The 22,226-nt window shown below is 37.3% G+C and overlaps 1 protein-coding gene across 3 annotated transcripts in view; it reads right to left on the bottom strand.

The window, feature by feature from the left end:
- The window catches only part of LOC135498477 (homeobox protein Hox-A7-like), a 38,101-nt gene extending 16,894 nt beyond the window's left edge, over nucleotides 1-21,207 (bottom strand). Inside the window, exons 1-2 of one of the 3 annotated variants that reach the window (XM_064788781.1) lie at nucleotides 21,063-21,207; nucleotides 11,529-11,753 (exon numbers count right to left, since the gene is read on the bottom strand). The gene's annotated coding sequence lies outside the window, so the exon portion shown is untranslated. Of the gene's footprint in view, nucleotides 1-2,017; nucleotides 2,277-11,528; nucleotides 11,754-15,061; nucleotides 15,277-21,062 lie in introns of those variants that run through there. The other 2 variants (XM_064788782.1, XM_064788785.1) reach the window with 2 other exon arrangements.
- Between the last annotated feature and the right edge of the window lie 1,019 nt (nucleotides 21,208-22,226).

Genomic DNA, 22,226 nt, shown 5'->3' with positions numbered 1-22,226 from the left:
CGTTTAAAGTGATACCTGCCGTGAAGCACGATTGTATTGGACGATGCGCAAGGTCAGCAATTTGAGTTTTTTTGCACAGTCGGCTCGGCATCATCGCCTATGATGGCCACTTTTGACAAGTTTTAGGTTATTGGCGAGCTGTCACGACATAAAAATTCACTATAATGTGTTACCAGAATCACTCAATTGCATTATGTCAGACTTGGGCCAATCAGGCGTTGGGTGGGGTTTTGGAGAGTTCTTGAGTTCAATTATTAAGAGGTTGCCAAATGTTGGTGAATTCTATAGTTTTCTCGTCTCAACTTCAAAGTAGGTCATCTGTACATATGTACGCGTATATGTCTGTATGCAAGGAATATATGTGACCTAATCCTAAGTTAAGGTGAAATGAGCTTTTGATAACCAGTCATTGATACACTGTAGGCCTACTGTATTTACGTTAAATGAATATATCATCATTACACAGTAATAAGCTGTCAAAAAGTCATGATCATCTGCCAGGAACACCTGGGCTAATGCACAGTAAATTACCTATAGGCGCCTCGGGTGTCAGAAGCATATAAAATAGGAGGCCTATGTGACAAGAAAAGGTGAGAGACAAAACCGCTTTCATATCATATGTGTTTCTCTCTATTGTCAACATTATGGAGAAGGGGGAGTGGAGGAAGTCTAAAACACGTCCCTACCCTAGATAGAAACGCGCTCGGATGTATATATAAGTTCTTTACCACTAACTAACTATCAATTTCAAATTATAATAATGCCATGATACATATATCGTATTAATAGTCCAAATATGGCAGGTGTAAAATACAAAGTGCTGTATAGTAAATCGTTATGTACTCTCCATGACACCTGGAATTGACGTGCCAAAGAATCATTGTGTCAAACTTTATGTGCAGCGCGCGAGAGAAGTCCGAACTACGGTTTAAGCATTTACTGTTTCATCTAAAACTTGAGGGAGAAAAGTAATTGATGAGTATGTCATGTGCATTGTACGGCATCAACATAAGGTGAGGATTCTTATATCTAAGATTTGGAAAAGATGAGTTTGACAATGTAATCGCTTCGATTCGTAGTACCAATGCAATCCAGGGATGCTTCTGAAACCCATTGTATACAAGTGCATGAATGCTTCCTGAACTATGCATTCATCAGGACAGGCTGAAGAGTTATTCACGTAGATGTAAGTCGAACCTAAATGCAATGCAATTGTGTTAAGCAGATCCAGAAGAGTCAAAGATGCCTGTGAATTCAACTTTCTTTTACCCGCCAAATTAGTGATGTCCTTTCTGTTAAAGGCGCCAGAGAATTGTTCATTCGTCATAGAGCCAGTACGTTAAATGGGATATCTCATCGTTTAATTTCATACATAGAGAGAGCCATTAATCCACCTGTCTCGTAATCATAACTAATGTATAATGCTTGATGGCGTGAATGACAAATGGCGAAATACTATACCTTTCGTAAAGGAATCAACATTGACTGAATAAACGTCTAAACATCATACAGTACATGTTAATATAGCAATGAAATAGTGTAACAGATTGGATTTATGTTTCTACCCTTGGATAGTTAAATGGTATTCACACTATTTTCGGAATGAGAGACAAATTCAACGTTGTGCCCAAAGCACGGAGGACACAAGCTTGCTCGAGTGGCGGGTTGCGGTCTCTTTAGATAATATGATTTGCTGGACATGATCAATGTCCTCACCAAACAGACTAGTAAAGCACATGGGCCCATTTGCCTCATTTTAATGGTACCCTTTGCCCGAGAACCATAAATGGTAATGTTCTGCTAAAAAAATGTTCAGCGCTGGTCATAAATTACCGCCATAAAATTCTCCGTGCGCTCATGATCAGAGATCTAAAGCGCTATGATAAACCTGCGAAGTACAGCGATCCACCCTAGAACAATTCGCGTCATAATTCACTCGTAATTGAGCATAAAGTCAGGATTAATTGTCTTTTTGAAACATAAATAGAGGAGAGAGTTGGAGAAACGTTGTACTTACCGAGCGGTTACCGAGCGCCGTAGCAGAAAGATGAACAAGACTTGTGGGAAACACGTGATTAGTACCAGCCAATGGGAACGCCTTTAACATACCACTCAAGTAACCTCTGACCGGCATGATTTATGTGGAAGGCTCATTTAGAATATATTTTTCCGATTTTTCTAAATCCTTGAAATCGACTTTCACAAATCCAAAATATGGTAGGCACATACGAAAACTCATCCATTCTGTAAGACTAGATAACATCCTCGCTTCTTCTGCATGCAGAATTGTGCCAGGTCTGGCCTAGACTCCAGTCGATACTGACTGGTCGTAAAATTATCATAAATATAATGGGACATGGTTATAATATGACTTTATGACGTACATCAAAGGCACCGCCAGGCCAGTCCTTAGTGGCAGGAGAGAGCTAAAACGCATAAAACCAAAAGAAGAGGCGATATGAATTTTATATTATTTTATGGCTCTACCATTGACCTAGATGTTCCAACAGCTGCTCAGTTCAGGATGTGTTCTGTAGACTGGTAAATCGCCTCTGTACATTTCCCAAGCATGTACACATTTATCAACTAAAGCTCCAAGTACAAACGTTGTTGTGTTTTTTTTACATCATAAGAGGATAATTCACAACTCATGATGATCGCTAATTAATTACATAGGGTTTTTTTCTATTCTGCCAAATTCTTATAATGCGAGGCTTCAAGAAATCGATTTTTGGATTGAATAAAACCGCGCAAATGTACAAAGATGCCTGCCTATCAACATGCTTTTTAAGACATGAATCAGTCATGATAATGGAAACAGTCTAGTCCCAGGTTAAATATCCTTAAGAGATCATCTTAATATCCCTTGTTAAGATCTTATTTAGTTTCGTTTTCACGTACATATTATGAGCCTACAATATTTACAATGTCCCAAAAGCTTCTTTATCAAGACGTATAAGAATCATGTATTAGGATATGTTTTTAAAATAAAACGAAAATTAAACTTCCTTCATCCAAATGATAGCAAAGCGTGAGAGACTAGCCAGTGATAAATAGTCTGGGGAGATAACTATTGCCAGCCTAACACTTTTCGACTAAACTCACCAAAGCTTAAGGCGACAGGCAAGTTGTTATAACGCTTGGAAAGATATCATGAAGTTGTTACGTTTATTCGGCTCTGTGTGATGAGTAACTTTTTAAAAATGTTGATTGGGTGAATTATATGGCTTTTTTCTTTCCTTTCAGTCTATCATTAGCATGCTGTGGAAAATATCAAAGTAAAATGTAAAAGTGAAATAAGGAAGTCAAAGAAACGGAAGAAAAGAACAGTATTGCAACAAGTAGTAATTGACAGTAACATTACAAATGATAGTTTCGGACAAAATACGGATTTACGCTGTTATATTCAGGTAATGGAGCTTGCAGAATGTTAAAACCCATGACGTCATGAAAAAAATACAGAAAGGAGATATTTTACCATTGATATGTTACTGCAAGAATTATCGTGGAACGGCCATCTTCCTTACGCCTACAGTATCCTGTCGAGCTTCTAATGCCTGTTCGGGAGGACGACTCATTTATTGACTTCCCGTACAGTTTGGAAAGGTTTTCAAAATTATTGGCTGTCAAATTGGCTGACCCGTGGATGTACACTCGTGGATGCATTCTCTGCTCCCGGGGCAAATCGTCAAAACATTTCCAAAAACTAATTCGACGTCTAGACAAGAGGATAACAATAAAGCGGTCACCTCGTCCTTTCGTTGCGTTCATGTACCTTCAAGGAATATTCCGATCACATCAGACATGTCCGATGGTTTCTAGATTCAAGATTCTATTTGGCATTTAGGTGGATTTAGGTTACGATGTCGTAACGACAGAGATAAAATATGATATATATTCTATGTGTGGCGCCGATTTTGTTTTCGGAACACTTTCCTATCTACTTAACGTTCTGTTCGTCTCTGCACGCCTTAAATATGGATAAGATTCGAATTTTTTTGATAGAATAGGATTCACGGGATCATGATATTTGAATTTTGCAGGGTATCAATACGTTCATAGTCGTGTCGTCGTTAGTTGAAAAGAGTCGGAATGACCAGCATCGAAAGATTTAATTCTGAGAAATAAATCCTCACCTGTTCAAATAATTCCGCTCTTGTGTTGGTGGTTGCGTGAGAAAATTGCATGTAAAGTCAAAGTTTTCATATAAAAGAGTCCAAAATCATAAAATTACATTGTGCATTAAACTTAACAGTTTGAATATTTCCTGTTGCTGTAACATATGGTAGGGACGAGATGATTCGGACATCAGAAATGTCAGACGAAACTTGTTACATCGTTTGTGAACTCGCGATTTTGTCAACAGAATTATGCATCTCTCATTGAACAAGTCAAAGCAGCCTCTTCAGTTTGTCTCTTCAGGCATACAATCTTAAACGAGATGCTTCAATTGGCCATAAGGTCCGGTAACAATGGGCTCCACTGCCTCCCTGGTGAGGCGACCGGTCGAAGTCTCGTGAGGTATCATTGCCATTATTCGCCGACACGGCTGAACAATACGGTCTATTGTGGTTGACACTGGTCTGATGGACGTTTACCACTTGACTGACCACTTTGCTTCTGGCCGCGGTGCCGACAGGATAGTACAGTGATGAGCAGGGGAATCACACATTTAGAATTATCCTATAATTCATTTTTTATGCTGATGTTAGCTGGTATCTGAACTCTTACTTATCAGCATTCTATGTTGATATTATGCTGCCCCATTGGTTTCAGTCTGAAAGCTATATAAACCAAACAAAATTGAGTTATTTAGTTCGAGTTATGCGAATGCATGAATGTACAATAGTTGTTGAAATGCTATTTATTTTTCACATCTTTGTCTCTACCCCATTAAAAAATGTTGTCAAAATATATTTTATACAAGTTTTCTAAAAAGTTTTAAAAATATTTGTCAAAATATATTTTCATTGGCTACCGATTGTGAGAAGCGGACCATCTTTTAAAGTCGATTCATTTCTCAATCTCAAAAAGTAGACATGAGCCATCCCATATGCCTCACCCCTTCACATGTTTGACAGACAGGTCTCGCTCAATTTCGTGAAGAAGTACACAAAAAGAATCGAATCAAAGTCATCAGCCATTTTGACTGACACTGTGATGAGCTCGATCAAGGCATGCGTCGTAACAGAATTAAAATCCGATCACTCATTCTTAGAACAGACAGTCAAATCCGCCCTGACAAATTGTGCTCACATCAAAAAACGACAATGTTGCTACTTCTTCAACCGCTGATGTCGATTTAAATTAATGTGTTCAAAAATGATGCAAATTCTCACAAGAAAAAAACAAAATCTTGATCTTTTTGTTCAATGAACAGACATTCGGAACCAATTCTGATGATTTATCTACAACTATTGCCAACCCGTGTATCTCTAACTTTCTGATAATAACATGTGCTGCTGAAATTTATTTCCGAAATGTTTTCTCAGGGGACGAGTAATGGCTTGGATCAACCAAGTTTACTGCCGAAATAACCAGGTTTAGTAAAGAGTGGATTTACGGAAATGTACTAACACCAGAATATTGACAGTTTCTACGAAGATTTATTGAGAAGATCTTGAAGAGAGAAAATCCGCTTTTTTTACCTCCGGTGAATAGTCAACATAAATTGTTTGAAAAGACTGAATTTTTGAATTGTCGGAAAAAAATAAAAAAATAATTTGATTCTTTTTTAATGATGACTTATGTTTAGGAGGGAGGGAGGAAATCCGGTTTTTCCCAAAGTTGTTAATAATAATAAGATATTTAAAAACAAGCAAACAATAAATAGTGATAATTACCAGGAACACAATTAAAATGAGCGTGATGTTAGCACCATTCCTGCTTCTAATTCCCTAAAATTAATATGAGTTGATTGCAAATTAGTTGCACAGTGACAAGACTTAAAATTAATTAGAAATATTTGAAAAAATAAAATGTTGTGTAGTATAAAAAAAGGTGTTGCATTTTGATTGTAGGCATTTTGATTGAGTGTGGAACTCAGTGCCTCAATTAATCAAATTATTGTCTAATTAGTTCCTAGTTGCTGTTGTAATGATTTCTATTTTTCTTTTTAATGATGGTTGTTTTATTTCATTCGATATGACTCTGCGTGATTTCTCTGTTTTTACACGGGTTCACTTAACTTAGTCTCTTGATGAGGTGGCAATGAAAGATTGTGACTTCTGATCTCTTTTAAAGTCATTTCCGGTAATCTATTATGTTTTCTTCACCTTGTTTGAACATCCGGGCCCTGCTTCTAAAACTAACATATTGAATCATATCCACACATCCTAACCCTTTGATCAATGAACTTTTAAAAAAAGGTTTTGACGGACACATGTTTTTGAAAAACCAATGTTAGTAAAATGCGCTAAAGGTTCTCTATAGACAAATTCCCTCCAACTTCTTCTGCAATAATGTGTTAGCCACATCCAGCACCAGCAGGATATTTAGGGAGACCCAAAGTCTCTAGTACAATCAGTTTTGCGACAGATTTATAACAAACTCATTGCAGCAATTACTGGGCATCGTTAGCGAAAGCCTGGATTAACCAATGTGAATTAACATCGGGCAATGGAATTAGAAAAGGATATACTCTAACGAATAGGATGCCTTGATTTCAAGCAACTGTGTTACTAAAGCACTCTGCAAACCTAATCAAAGAAAGAGGGAATACTTGTTGTGCGATAAGGCCATCTTATGTTTTGACACGAGGATTACAGACCTACAGTTTGTTTATTGGGTATTTTGTATCAAATTCTAATCCACGTAATGGATTTCCAACCTGTTTAAGAAGCCCCACGTTTACTTAATGGCCAGCACTTGTTTACCTCATTGTTAAAGAAGATATATGCCTATTGATTTGCCTTTTTGGTTGCAGCCTGCGTGGGCACTAACGACCTATTGGATTATCGGTACTGTACAGTAGGCGTGATTGGAACTAAGAAATGATCATGGACGAAGTGGCATAGCGCCAGACAGAATAATCGATTTGTTTCTTGGTACATATATCTTATCCAATGAAGTTTTGTGTTTGGCATAGAAAGGAAAGGAAATGAACATGAGTTGAAATGACCTTGATATTTGAAGAAATTGAATGGAAAATGTCCATCAACCAAGATAAACGTCCACATTATAAGAACATATTGCTCATTTTCACATGATTGTACTCTTACAAATATGAACTATTTTTTAATACATTCTCTTCCCATTGTTTGCTTGTACTATGTTGCTTCAGGCTAGTGTCACTTTATATGCTGCTATTCCACTTCGCTGACTACTTCCTGAAGTGCATCGATAACCAAGTACCCTCTCAAATTGTGTTCTCCACAATCTTGCTTGATAATTTCCTCAATGTGAAACATTTCTTCCGCCGTTTGATTGAAATATACATACCAGCACTACAGGAATTGGCATTTTGTCGCTATAAATTTAAAAAATAACTTTTTAATGAGCAATGTTTATCAAAGTGCATTGGTGACAGATATGCTGCTTGTATACATGTGTTATGCAAGCATAGTGATGCTTTGACACATTGAATAGGAGACGTTACATTAGAGAATTAAAGAGATGGATGAAGCCACTATCTTCAGGGTGATATTGTTGGTCAGAATGGCCCAAGCACACCATTCTTTAAGGGTTATTTCCCTTCCCATGCAATCTCTTGAAAGTTATCGAGCTTTTGAAAAACCTGCAGGACTTTTTCCCAAGAGGTGTTTTTGAGGCACAAAGAATATATTGTGTTCCTCCATTTTCCGAAAACCCGTCAGGGTTTGCAGTCTATGTTCACCGAAGAAAGAGATTTGAAGGTTTTTCAAAAGCTCAGTCACATTTATCTTTATCTAGCCTTTATACAGCCTCTGCCTTGTTCTGATATGTGTTGCTGATATACCTACACCCCTGAACCAGGGAGTTTCCTGTGATCTTTTCTTTTTATTTCGACATACAATTTATCCTGACTTGCCACAAAATTGTGACTAAGATAAACTTCTTCCATGAAACAAAGGTAAAAAGCCATTGCCGCCAATTAACTGATCCGAATGACATTGCGTGCTCGGCCACAATTACTGACCAAAGAGGCACGATTAGCCATTAACTAATAACAAAAACAAAGACAGGACACCATTTTACTTGTTTTTCGTACAAATTACTATCATTTGGTGCCCAGACACCAAACACCTATTACATCCTGCTTACTGCCATCTTCATGCTTGGATTGCTTTTTTCTGGCATATATTGCGGCTGTTATGGTACCTTCAGCTAATACTTGTCCATCATTCGCCGCAATTTAAACAACATTAGTTGACCATGTGTTAGTTTCAGAGTTCGATTAGGGTGTATGAGCGGGCTATTCAAACAGCATTGAATGATGTGTCATTAAACTTTTTTGTGGTAATTTCGCAATAGCTGACTCTGTGAGGTAATTATCTGTTGAGTGGGAAAGCGTCCATAGAGGTACTTCTCTTAATTGGATAGGTTATAAAGCGTCAACCAAATGGCTATTGTTCACAAAGCGTAAACTAAGACAGACAAAGCAAAGACGACTTCAAAAGGATATCACTTATTCACATTGGAGATATCCTTAACCAGCGAAATGGAGTTACCAATGCACCCCAAATATCGGCATTGAGTACCAACTTGCTCCAAACATGGTGCATTCCTTAAGAAAAAGTTATAAAAGCAAATAAATACATCAAAGACAATGTATGTTTTTAAGACTTCGATTCAGACAAGGCCTGCTGAACTTCGTTGATAATGTTATGAAATATTGGCACATCATAGCATTTGAGCCATCTCCTCTTGGCAATGCATCCTTATTTTGTTTGTCGTTATGGCATACACTTGACATGATTAAGACGTTGACCTTCACAGGAAAACAATAAAGACTAATTGCAAAGAATACTTCAAGAACTAATGAATGAAGTATCATGGTATTTGGTCATTAAGAATCGCTTGATATCTTCTTCTAATATGTCTGATGCTTATAAGTTGCTCGCAAACACCTGTGTCGGGTAATAGAAGTGATGAAGACAGTCCCTTGAGACTTTATGAGAACTATGATTAGAGACATGGCGTGATCTTTGAGCGGCAGCTGTGTACTTTTAAAGAATGCAATTGTGAGTAGAGTGAAAGTCTCAAGACATATACAAGTTGATCAAGACATAGTAACAGTATTAGATTTTCTATGATAACATGCAGTAGTTTCATGTTCTAAAGTAAGTTTCTTAGAGAAATTTCGGTTAGAAATCTGGTAAAGCAATGTTGACCGTTCTGATTTTTCTTATTCGAAGTAAGGTTTAGAACAAACTTCAAATTTTCAAAGTTCGAATCCTGCGGTTAAGTTTTGAATTCCGAAGTCAGGTTTTTGGCTCATTTAATGTAGTTATATTTGTAGAATATCGGATTCATGTTTTCTTGATCAACAGAAGAAGCAAACGTTTTCAAGCTCGTTTTATCATGATGGTTTTGTAAAGGGCCCCAACCCCACGAGGTCACACTATGGAATTATTGCATGATTACCCAACAATTGAAGACCATTTTATCAAATTACCAACGATTACTGACCACCCAACATTAGATATCATTGTGCAACATTATAACGTAACGACTAGTAAGAGGACAACGGATGACACAAAGTGATCTCCTCCTTGAATTAATTTGTGAAAGATGACCAGTTGATTAATGTAGCTCATTGCATTGTTGTTTTAACGTTGTGATCTCGAGTGTCTCATGATATGATATTATTGTATGTGTTCCTTTTTTGGAAATTGAGACCTTAAATTTCCTCGTTCTTTGTCCTTTGGGTGAAACGGAAAGGTTATTCGCTTCGACATGCTTTATATATTTCGTAAAAGTGTGTTTAACGAACAAAACCACTTGTGATTTACTCAAAACGGATGGTTGTATTTACCTCAGACTTTTAATAATCTAGTTGACAGAATTCCCTAGAATTCGTTGTGGTGATGATACGTCAAACAAAATAATCGATCTGAAACAGGATTTATATTTTTGACCCATTAATGTAGGCCTAACTATTTTGAATGGCAAGGCATACATCATGTACCTCGATCACAATCTGTTGCCAAACTGAGTTCGCGGGACAATTTTTTGCATTTGCATTGATTGTACTTTACTTGGCTATCTCGATCATGCTCATGTCACATGCTAGGTCTGAATAAACCACACAGACGCACATCACAGTCTTCCGAATCATTTTGACTCTGAGGTCACATTTAATGGTTTTATGACAGTAATATCAAAAACATCAAAGACATCGCCGCCAAAATGAGTTGTTTTAAAGCTGTATTGTCTCAGGTTCTGAATGAAATTCAGGGCACCATTTTGGATGCGAAATTCGAAAGTGTAGTTGGTAGACGAGTCATAAAAATGTCTAGTTCAGTCTGATGGGAGACCTTGCTTGGTGTTTTTATCACCGAAATGCCTATTTAAATCTTTTAGCTGTCAGGTCATTGTGAAGATGGCTGGTGGGTGATCCTTATGGAATAGCCCGCTGGATGATATTGATGAAGATTCTACTAATGGCTTTCTGATAATCTGAGGGTAAGCATTTTTAAATTTCAGCAAAATGGTGCACTATGCTCGCAAAACCTCAACGAAGTGTTCTTGGACAATATATGCTGGCATTAATAGCAAATTGTTGTAATACGCTGACCGCAAATTATTGGAAAATTGGTTGCCTTGATGCTTGAGCCTGCGCTTTGCGTTCGAGACTAGTGTTGAAATTGGAGAGGCAAGTTGTTTCGAATTTAAGAACTTTTTTAAATGAAAAAGAAAAATATTCTTCCAGCATGTCATTTTTACGTGCCAAATATGTTACATTGCATGGATCTAGATCTATGTGTCAACATTTAATTAAATGTTGCAAGCTGTAGGTGATTGTTTCTTGATCAAAACATTCACAATCTGAACCTGATCAATCGCTCCTACTGCATCCACTAATGTGCAAATTCCAAATTGAGCTTATCAATACCATTATTGCAAAGAATCTTCCTTTCACTTGTTGCAGCGTACAATATTCATCCAAAAAGTATTGCTCTTTGTTGAGAAGATCTTGGCTGTCAGTTTGAATTTTAAAAAGCAAATGATTTACCCCTTGAGTAGTACCTAGACTTACTAAGCCGGTAATTCTTTTCATTCAGATGATCATTCGTGTTGTTCAGAAAACACAGTTATAATCAATAACACTTCATTTATATGTCATATATTTGAAAATGTCCTTAATTGCAATTAATATCTAAAAGCACCTCACTGTTCAATCATCCTGGAATTCAGTACATTTATTCCAATAGCTCTTATATGTATAATATACCCAGGATAATCATAAATTTTCCTTAATTGCTATCAATTGACGCAGCAACCGAAGAGGTTTCGATATTGTGTTTTAAACTGGGAGTAAGCCAATAAAACCGCCCGATGAGGGTGTTTTTGGCGAAATTCTCTAATTTTCTCGAAATGCTACATACCTTTTCTAAAGCTACAAACGCCTGGTCCTTTTCTTTTTCTTCTACGCATAATCCCCGAGTTTTCAGGGCAAAAGGGGTCTCTGCTAGTACTATTCATTCCACGTTCCCTCCTATCAGCCATTTTTGCGCTCAGCCTGCACTACTTGCACACTCGGATGAATACGCTGCACCAGCCAATCAGAGCGCTCGTAACATCGGGACCTGTCAGATGTGTACTCTGTTGCCCTGAATAAAATTAGATGCAGAATAAAAAATGTAGAAAAACTACTGCTAATAATGACGTGATGTGCGGGTTGTTTACATTATTATTTTCCGACTGTATTTCAAGTGTTACTTAACATTAATGGTATTTTGGGGTGCATCAAACAAAAGGTTTGTCCTGCCAAAAGACAGAACGGCAGGCAATGTTTGACCTGTCTCTGAAAAGGTGAAACAAACGAAATATTGGTAATTAGGTAAATTGTGATACCATTGCCAGGAAATTCTATGAACCTTTTTACCAACTGCACCTGTTAATAAATAATAGATGATTTGGACTTGTTATGGTTTCTAAAATATCACTAGTAAGAGGATTGATATTTTATGGAGCTGATCAAATAGGGATATTATCAAACTGGAGACGTTGTTCTGTATTAGATATGACAAACTGTTATTTGTATGGGAATAGTATAGTTGTGCACTTTTAGATTGTTTTAACAATGACAGCCTTTTTTATAACTGGACGATAAAGTGATTGCCATGTTTTTGTGAGTAACATATTATATTCAAACACAAGGGGCACACCTCCTCTTTTGCATGGTCTGGAGCAGAAAAATATGTTTAAACACGGGTTATCGTTCATGTTTATCCAATTAGCGTTATACCTGTTTCGTTATAAAGCTATATGCTGCTGATAACAGTCTAAATCTAGTATTTTTGAATCTTTGAAACAATATTTCCCTTTCATTGCAACACATAAATACGTCGAATTACACCGGCGCCAAAACACATCATGCAAACGAGTAACATAAAGTTTCATTTTTCATTTAAAAATGATTTTGACTTGGTAAGAGACCTAAATAGACATCAGATCATGAATCTAGTTCTGGATGTAGAATAAAATGGGTTTTCTGAAGTCTAAAACAGGTTGCTTACTGTATCTGCGCGTAAGACGTTTTCGCTTCTCAATAAGGTTTCATCAGCGTTTCCTTTGCAATTGAAATGCATTACAAAATAGTAAAGGAGGCTTTATTGAATTTGCTGGTTACTCCGATGAACGTTCTAAATAACAACATAAATTATTAATGTTTTAAACATTAATCTGGCGAGTGAAGCTGTTTCAGACAGTCTGGGTCTGCGCCTTATCATCTTTATGGATGATTGTCATCTTTTGAACATTAATGAGAAAAAATGGGAAGTTGATTTTTGAAGTGGATTAAAAATCTGGCGACTGTCAATACTCGGTGTGGCTTGTTTGAATAATAAACATTTATTCGGCAAATAAAACGCTCTTTTTAGCTATGTGAGATTGTTTTTATACGGATACTTGCAAAATTGTAATATGCTTGCAGAACTATAGCAACTGTTGCTCAAAAACATTGACATGACATGCTGGCTGTACTCGTAAAATCTTACGAAAAATTGTACATGCTATCCACACTTTTACAACATGTTGTGATATCTTAAAACAAATGCTGTAACATCTTGAAAATCTTCTCGTAAAACTGCAAATTATTGTAATATGCTCGACTACCCTCTTCCCCATACTAAATGTGTAATATGCTTGCAAAATTTGAAAAGTGTAAATGAATTTTTAATACGTTCGCAAAACTCGATCAGAATTATGTAATGTGCTCTGCCATAATGCTCAAGGCAGATGCATGGCGTCGTTTTAATGATGATAATTTAATCTACATCGATATCATCATGACTCTCACACTAATTTGTGCAAATATGAACTGGATCATGAATATAAATAACTCAAATGTTCTATAAACCATAATGTGACTATGACTTCGCCATTTTGTCTCTCCCTCATAATATTGTTATGCAAAAATGTGAACATTTCACTTTGAAAAGCCGATCTCAACATGTGGTGATAGGCCTGTAGATTGAACAGCTGATTGATTACAGAGGGTGTATGGGAATGGACGAAAGAACCGTGCTTTATTCTTTTACTTTTGACAACTAGTTGGGTGTATGTTGTGCTCATTTTTCTTTCTTCTTTCATGCGTCGTCTTCTTCTGCTAGCCTTTCCCGATTTCTGGTAGGCTGTTATATGCTAACACTGTGAGTTGGGATTAATTGGAAGCAATATTTCCATAGATATCATACATGTATTCGTTTTTATGCTTCAAGTTAGCGTTTAAGAATATTCAGCACCCTGATCATTTAGCTGCAGCAAGTTCTGACCAACTCAATAGTTTAGTTATTACCATAAAACAGAAGAAAATTAACGCGAGCGGTCACGTTTTCTTGCATTTTCTCACAAATCAAAACGTTAGTGTCAATACCATGTGATTTTAATAAACCATACATCTCACCTAAATAACCATTACGTAAACGCCCCATGAATCAATGTTGAACCAACGCCCCGATGAGTGAAAGTGATAAAACACTGTTCATAAATTACGCGCCTCTGTCATGATGAAAAAGTTTGATTCTGTGGGCACCCTCAATATCAATATTTTTTTTATATCTACAATAGAAAGTTATCACCTTTTTAAAACGTCATATAATTTGCTGGTATGTTCCCAAAACCGCAAACATGGCAGATAGGAAACATCCAGCCTATTTCAGAAAGCCTTAGCCGTGTAAATATCGAAGGGATGAAGAGATGGCTGATTTGTGTTTGTCTAGAATTTAGTTTCTTTCATCTTTATAGTAACATAAAATATAAGGCAAGCAATTCGACCAAATTGTCAGATTTAAAGTCATCTCCCTGGACTTAATTTATCTACCAAAGGTGCGTAATTCCTGAAATACTAGGGTTTGATGGGCCAGGTGAACGAACAAAAGCGTCTGTCATGCCACTTTTCGCCATTCCTGCGTGACTTACATGATTTAATTGCGTCACAAACGTGAAAACCAGTGTGCCCATCCCACGACCAAAAAGCCAGCTATAGGTCTGGAAACACTGAATTTATTGTGTTGTCCAAAAACAATATATTGCAATAAATCGAACACCATAACGGATTAACAGGTAAAAATTGTCGAAACTCGTGATGATGGAAACGTTTCCTCCTAGTGATGGCTGGGAAAGATTTATTATTGGAGTTCATCTGATTTTGCGGAGATTGGCGGTTTGTTCATTCAGCAGGGTGCAGGAAGGGGAAGTCGCTCGTATATTATGTGATGTTATTCCATCAGTATTCAAAATAACGATTTCACGGTCATCTTTGTGACGTACATTCATTTTTGAAAGGGCATGCCGGATCACGCCAAGCTATTAGAAACGTCTTGTTAAACTTCGAAGACTTTCCGAAGTTATTCAATACACGACTGTTTGTTGATGACAACGGAATCGATTGTTCAAGTGATTTTACTTAGCTCACAAAACATCGTTTGAACTAGTGTGTCGAAGACCCTACAAATCCTTGCCTGGATCTCGAATTGGAGACAACAAAGGGTGGTTCTTGAGGTAAGGCCCCCCAAGTCATCTAATTGACGATGCGCGGTCGGACGAATATTAGTACCCGTTGAATTTTTGTCCACATCGTAAGGCTTTTCTCCAGACTACCGTTTCATGCACAGGGCCTTTGTTCTTTGGCAGCAAGGTGTGACGTAGATGCGTATGGCTTCGATCAGCAAGGTGACCAGGAAAGCAACATATATGTATGTTTCCGTCTTATCTGTGAAACCCTTCACTCAAAACTATGGCCAATGACCAAAACACATTAGAAAGCATCTCACACCAACGGAAAACAAATTACAGCCACCCGAAACGTATGTTAGACAGATTAGGGTATACTGGTGATTTGTAGAGCGAAGCGATTAAAGCTGGAATCAATAGGACCCAAGACAAGCAATAATTATGGTCGGAGTATTCATCAAATTGGGATCACGTCACATGTTTTTTTTTGGTTAGTCGCTCACAGACTCGTAACGAGGCAATCAGTTGGCTCTTGTTTTTAGCTCCTCTGGATTAGCTGGCAACTAGGATGATTGCTGGCATCAGGACCTCGGACACTGAGCTATTGTACTGTTTTAAAAGCTCCAAAAGAATGGGGATCACAGGACGTGAAGTAAACCCAAGATGATGTCTTGTTGAAGGTCGTGTCACTTTCTTATTAACTGAATACATAAGTCTTCTAAAACTCTGGTTAAAAACCCTAAACCTGCATCAGCAGAATCTTACAAGAATCTTGTAAATCACCAAGAAGAAAATGTTTCAAAGATCAGACAAGAAGCTTGGAATCTCAGCAGATTTTTAGTCACGATATCATAACACCATTCTTCTCGCAAGCCATGTTGAGTGGTGAATCAAAAGGCTTAGCCTATTCTATCGTGTCATATCCAGAGTTGATTAATGATTAGTGCTGATCCTGTAGACTTTGGATGATGAGTTCCTAATTCTTGGATTTTTTCCTTAATCGACTGAAAACCAATTTGTCATTCACAAACTGTATATCATAATATGATATAATTATCATTATTATATCATATTGTCATGTTTTTTTGTAGTTCTGTACTCAGCGGCACTGTATGGCATGACTGGCAATCAAACAAAGTACAAATGTGACAGCACTGTCATACAATACAAAAGTATGGTAAAGGGGTTACCAGGAATAGAGTCAAAATAATAAAATCCCAGCTTCGACTGTTTTTTATTCATTTTTTCTTCATAAGGGAGTCTGCTAGTTTTAAGTAGCAATAAGTCCATGGGTTTCATATATATATAAAAGCAGAGCCGCAATATTTGAGGCTTTATTTTTGCGATACGCTGGCTGACAAATGTACAATAGCATCCCTTCTAGAAACTGAAAATGAAAGATATTGTGAGATATTGTCGCATATGTTGACACAGAAATTATGAGAAAAATCACAGAAAGAAAATTTTAAAAAGTGACCGTGGCGTGATTCGAAACGGGGACTTTGGCTTTCGCATACACTCTTAAAAATAAAGAATCTTTCAGGTTTTGGCCTTTTAGCATGAAAGCCCTTTGAGTTTTTTTCACAAGCTGTTAATCTTTTTATTTCTGTGAAAAATACCCTTTAAGATTTTTCAAAATACAGTATAAAATACTGTATATCAAAATGTACTGTGTAGCCCACATGCATAAATCAATAGGAGCTCCAAAGACTATGTAGATATTCAAATGAAGTTTTTAACAATTTTCTGCCTGTTCGATTTGGCACCGCCGCGTTATTATTCGCCCGTATGATGTGCCGACGCCAGACGCATTAAAGCCAGCAACCAGGTCACGATGTACTCTTCGGGGGCATGGTCGAGTTTTCTGAATGATGATGTTGATGCATATCATTATATGCATAATCATATTTCAAAATGATATGCTACCAATACCTAAGCGTTTGGTGGCGGCATGTTTGTACCTCATCAAGACGGTCGCAACATGCATGGCCCGTAGTTATATGGACATTGATTTCAAAGAGAATATTTTGTATAGATCAGTCATTTCACCACTCAGAAAACCTACTTTTATAACACTCACGGGCAAGCTTGCTTTCTGACTGCATTTCATCGTCTGTTCTTTCATAATGATACCTTCATTTTGTTGCCGCAGTGCTTTCATTTTGAATTTTATTAAGACATCCATATGTCCAAGTATATGCTACATGTCATAGTCTTAGCCAACTGATTTGACAAATCACCATGAGACAACTTTTATCATCATAGTTCAAGACCTTTCGACAAAATTTGAAAAACGAAGAGACATAGGCCTATTATCTTTCCTTCTTGAAGAGAAATTTTTCTGTAGACGTATTGCCCTCTGTAGCGTTTTAGTTATTTTCGATACTTTCAATACGTCAATTGAAATGATCAACTTTAAAGCTCTTTGAACTACAGCCATATATGCATATATACACAAGGTAACTTATGTACGTCATGTGCTAGTTTCATTGGTTCTCAAAAAATGGAATTATGCCGATTTCTTTGTTAAATTTCAGCCACATTTCGTTCAGCGTGTTGTCATGAAAGAACAAAGGACCCAACCTGATGGAAGATACCATTTGATAGGAAGAAGACGAAACGTTTTGATTCTTTGAAGAATACCCCGGAATAAGTTCAGAATTATTTACTCATTACAGTCCTAAACCTGCTTCGAACAACTGGTATAATGTTCTTTAAAATAATGTTCCTAATAATTTCCAGTACCCCTATAAATTGACAACTAGAACAACCATGACTTTTCAACAGAACACAGAAAAAATACGTCATTCTTGTAATCCCCGAGTTCTGAAAACAAGAGGGAAAATGTAAGTCAGGCAACACTCAGAACATTACAGGCTGCTAGGTGAGAAGGAGTCTTAATTATACATATTGGCCTTCCTCGCAGGAATGGTTGGAACCCTGTCTCTAATGGAAGAGTAAACAGTGATAACGTAATGTTCTTCATTCTCAGTAGGTTTTTGAGCTTTTGCCAAACCTTTAAAGAGAACTTTCGGGCAAAAGAAACTATGCAACCCTTACTTTCATTTCAGCAAAAGAAAACACCCCCAAAGGTTTTTCGAAATCTCTAACACCTTTAGAGATTTTGTTTTTTATTTTTGGCCAAAAACGTTTAGATGGGTGCGAAGTTGCGTTCATTGGTCTTTCAAAAGTTGAAAAGCCTTTTTATCTAAGTGTGTTACTGCCGATTCACGACTGCTCTCTAAGTATCTCTTGTCAATTAGTAGTTTACTAATTAGATGTTTAGGTAGCTCGGCTTCTGGTATGAAAATCCTGCTATTATTCGTAAATAGAATTGATTACAAATCTTATTTAGCTTTCTGTACGACTCCTATATGATTCTTGCATTCACTGGTTCGAAATGTTAAACCAAAATCTAACAAGAATCATGTAAACTTTGGAAGAACGTGAATAAGTGAGACCTAAAATTAACCTAGAATCTTCTTGGGATTATGCATCCGAAGAAAAATCAGGAGATAATTAGTGGATATTCTTGATGAAGAAAACTGCGAGTCGCATTTTTGGAAGACGGTGGTTCAGTCCGTTTTATCCAACTACTAAATGATCAGCTGATCTCGCCAGGCATTCAGGATTTCCGTCTATTAACCCATTTTATCATAGGCTGGTATGTACTTGATCGGTATTTCAATATTAGCATTCCCAGTCAAAGGATTCTCCCGGTTTTACTTCTAAATGTGGATGACATTTTGGGATATTATACTGTATCTAGGAAACCCGAACTGTTTGGGCAATGGCGAGTAAGAACGACAAAAACATGGATGGACTCGAAACAATATCACAATTTCATGGGAGACTATGTGGGTAAGGATTACTTCAACCATCTCGCAATGCTTGCTGAAACCGGGAAGTATTGCAGCATAAATGCATTTCAGTATTTCGATTGGGTAAAATAGTCAACGGTTCATCTTATTTCGAAGGGGGCATTTTAGTACCTCAAAATAAAACGATTCTCGATATTTTTCTCGAAATGACGACTTCGTTCTCTTGTAATTATGACTATTTTCTCTTAATATCTATTTTTCTCTGGTAATTACGACTTTTTTCTCGTAATAATGAATCTTCATTCTCTCGTAATTGCGTTTTTTTTCGGGATATAAAGGTGTAATTTCGAGACAAAAAGGTCGCTATTACAAGCAAAAAAAATCGTTATTACGAGAAAAAAGGCGTAATTGCGAGAAAAATGTCGTAATTACAAGAACAAAGGCCGTTATTACGTGAAAAAAGACGTAATTACGATGGGGCTTTTGTGGCGCTAAACGGCTGCCGTAAACTCCTTCATCGGATCTCTGCATCACCATTGTCAGTCGACTTATTTTGCGATGGTTCAAATGTGTCTCTACCTTGAAATGGATTATGGAGTTTATCGCAGGCCAAGAATTCATTGCACGCTTGACAACGCATAGAAAAGTTCAAACAAAGTTGTTTCACCGTGTCTGACATCGGTTGTTATCATCAACCGAAAAATCATCAAATTATCCAGAGTTTGGTATAATTTTCTGTAACAATTTACTGTGCATTGTGACGGGCTTTGCACAATTTCGATGAAGTCTTGGCATGTGATAAAAATTGTCCAGGAAACTATACCAGATATATGTAAATAACACAAAGCTCACAAGAAACCTAGTGGAATTCTCGTCTTGACGCAAAACAGAGAAAGTCTCTGGGGATGAATCGGACATGAGGGACGACAAGTTCTATAAAGACATTCAGCAATGCTTTAGCATACCACCCACACCTTAAACCTGATCAAGAAGATACCTCTCAAATTACCCATCTCATCCCTGGCCGTTTGATCTTGTTCATTAGCCAACTTTAATATATAGAGAATAATCAAGTTAAAAGCATGGCAATTCCCTGAGAGCGGTAGGGGTGATATTGCTCTCATTACCCTAGGTTTATGTGAGAACTATTGCCCGTATGGCTTTCTAAGGACCATAACGTGTAAAGGAATTCTTAACAGAAATGTCCTATCAGATTAAGGGGATGCATAGTTAATCAAGCCAAGAGGCTCCGTGTCCTTTTTACGTAATAAGAGAAATTGATTTGAGAACTACGGATTCTGTGTGACTTTGCGAATCAGAAAGTTTACCAGAAGTTGTACCAACAAGTACAGAAAGAAAAGTATTCGAAACGAATCCGCGCATCTTTGATCATGAACGTACTCTGTCATCGAAATGAAGTGTGGGGGATCAGTTATACAAGTAAAATAATTGGTGTGGTCTTAGCTAGATAGGCGTTCGAAAATGCATCTGTAACCCGAAACGCATTTGAAAAACGCATCAGCAATCAAAAATATGAGAAAGTAACCACCATCTCGTATGTGTTAGTTTCAAAAGTCCCGTATGAAAATTGTATTTTTGTCTGCCTCGGTGTGCGGAAATTCAACATCAGCGCTAGCTTGCTTTGGTAATTTCGCAATCGTGTGTGCTCCAAAAGGTCAGTTACGCCCTTAATGATACCATGTAGACAAGCAGAGAGGTCAGAAACTAATCCCACTGTGTAAGGTGCAATGGGATGACGTGTCACGTGTGCAAATTAAAAGAAGACTCCGCATCAACCAGGATCTCTGGAGACTGAAGAACATCGGATTTTAGAACCGTGACTACGATGCGACTTGGACCCGGGGGATTGCAACTTCCACCGTTTTGGAAGGATCAAAGCAAAAACGAGTTTTATGTAAGGCTTTAGTAAGTACGTTAATTCGGGTACTCGTTTCTACGAAAGACTTGACCGTTAAGCAAGACGAGAGGATTTGATTGGAATCTCGGAATGACTGACAACACCGATTACATGACGATGGGTTTCTATAGATATAATTTGTTTTGCGTAGAGCCCCGTTGACGTAGATTGAGGATGTAACCAAATATTAAACCATTTGGACAAAGGAGAGCAAAATGCCTTACCGTATGACAACACATATATCCATGAACGGACAATAACAAAATGCCATGAAATCCATATATTTCTTGTCTTGAGGAATGTAAGAAGGAAAAGAAGAGATTGAAATTTAGCTGTGCTGCAGTTTTAATCCAGTCAGCAGCTTCAGGATCGAGGGACTAGTCTTGTTTTGGACAAGAAGATAATGAAATAGGCTCATATCAGGTCAAATTGGGTGTAAATCTTTTATTTCATGGCAAGATCACCTGATATCAATAAAATATTTAGATTTAGTATCGTGCTTAAGAATGAAATAATGCTTCGTAATTGTATATTGGCCAATACTTGTCAATTAGTCAGTTTGCTTACGTTGGCGTGCGATGCTCTGTATTCTCTATAGCGTAATTAACAGTTGTTCGTTTCAATAGAGTACAGTAAAACCCGCCCCTTATTGGATAAAACACCCCATAGAACATCTATATGGCGGCACGTTATGAGAATAAAGACAAGCATTTAAATCATAGCGGTATATGGGAAATTATGGCAGCCAAACAAAACGTGGACAATGTTTTACAGAACTGTCACGAAAATGCACAGTACCATATTAAATTCTCTGGATTTAGATACATAGCTGTGAATATCACTTTGCGTTTAATTCCTGCGTTGTTTTTATTGCGTTATTTGTCACCAGCATTTGAAACACTCCTCAGGAAATCCGTCCCTAAATTCTCTTCAAGTGCAATTAAAAAAGACAGCTCGTCATAAAGTACACGGAGGGTAATTTACGTAGTTCGTCCCAAAAGCCAATAGGAGCCGTGGTGGTCAATTTGGCACCAGTTCAACCGCATTGATTTGTGGGAGTGGCAACAGGTTTGACGTCACAATCATACGAAGAACTGGGACTACTTTCATTGCACTTTCCTGTATCTCTACGAACTCGCTATTGTAAACAATATTAATCAAATGCTTCCACATTTTGCACGATAATTCACAATCTTGTCGTATCAAGAACCCTTTCCTTAACAACTAAAACGATCTACCGCATTATTTCTCTTCTTAAGCATAGTAAATATTAATTTGTCGAAATCCAAAATGCCGATTTTTCTAACTTTCTGCGTTGATCTTGGGGGAAATGTATAAACTATATCAAAGCAAACGAATACGGGCAGCATCACAAATTAAAGGGATTT

Source organism: Lineus longissimus, chromosome 13 (assembly GCF_910592395.1).
Source record: "Lineus longissimus chromosome 13, tnLinLong1.2, whole genome shotgun sequence".
Lineage (NCBI taxonomy): Eukaryota > Metazoa > Nemertea > Pilidiophora > Heteronemertea > Lineidae > Lineus > Lineus longissimus.
Note: the sequence above shows the minus strand (reverse complement) of the source record. Positions and strands in the feature narration are given on the sequence as shown.